The sequence below is a fragment of the Arachis hypogaea genome, chromosome 18, assembly GCF_003086295.3.
Source record: "Arachis hypogaea cultivar Tifrunner chromosome 18, arahy.Tifrunner.gnm2.J5K5, whole genome shotgun sequence".
Lineage (NCBI taxonomy): Eukaryota > Viridiplantae > Streptophyta > Magnoliopsida > Fabales > Fabaceae > Arachis > Arachis hypogaea.
The window spans coordinates 65,477,925-65,478,600 of NC_092053.1; the positions used below are offsets into that span (position 1 = coordinate 65,477,925).

Sequence of the window (676 nt, forward strand, 5' to 3'; positions counted from 1 at the left end):
TCTTAACTGAATTCTTGTAGATCTGTGATACTGTTAAGACCGATGGGGTTGATCCCGAGGTCTACAGGCTTATGCTTTTCCCGTTTGCTGCACGAGACAGAGCTAGAATATGGTTGGACTCTCAACCTAAAAATAGCCTGAACTCTTGGGATAAGCTGGTCACGACTTTCTTAGCCATGTTCTTTCCTCCTCAAAAGCTTAGTAAGCTTAGAGTGGATGTTCAGACCTTCAAACAGAAAGAAGGTGAATCCCTCTATGAAGTTTGGGAGAGATACAAGGAACTGACCAAAAAGTGTCCTTCTGATATGCTTTCAGAATGGACCATTCTGGATATATTCTATGATGGTCTGTCTGAGTTATCAAAGATGTCACTGGACCATTCTGCAGGTGGATCCATTCACCTAAAGAAAACTCCTGCAGAAGCTCAAGAACTCATTGACATGGTTGCAAATAACCAGTTCATGTACACTTCTGAAAGGAATCCTGTGAATAATGGGACGCCCATGAGGAAAAGAGTTCTTGAAATTGATACTCTGAATGCCATATTGGCTCAGAATAAAATATTGACTCAGCAAGTCAATATGATCTCTCAGAGTCTGAATAAATTGAAGGAATCATCCAACAGCACTAAAGAGGCATCTTCTGAAGAAGAAGTTTATGATCCTGAGAACCCTGC

The 676-nt window shown here is 41.1% G+C and overlaps 1 non-coding gene across 1 annotated transcript; it reads right to left on the minus strand.

Moving 5' to 3' along the window:
- Window positions 1-203: 203 nt before the first annotated feature.
- On the minus strand, window positions 204-311 carry LOC112774573 (small nucleolar RNA R71). The gene has a single exon (XR_003189054.1). It is a non-coding gene; the product is annotated as a small nucleolar RNA R71 (small nucleolar RNA).
- Between the last annotated feature and the right edge of the window lie 365 nt (window positions 312-676).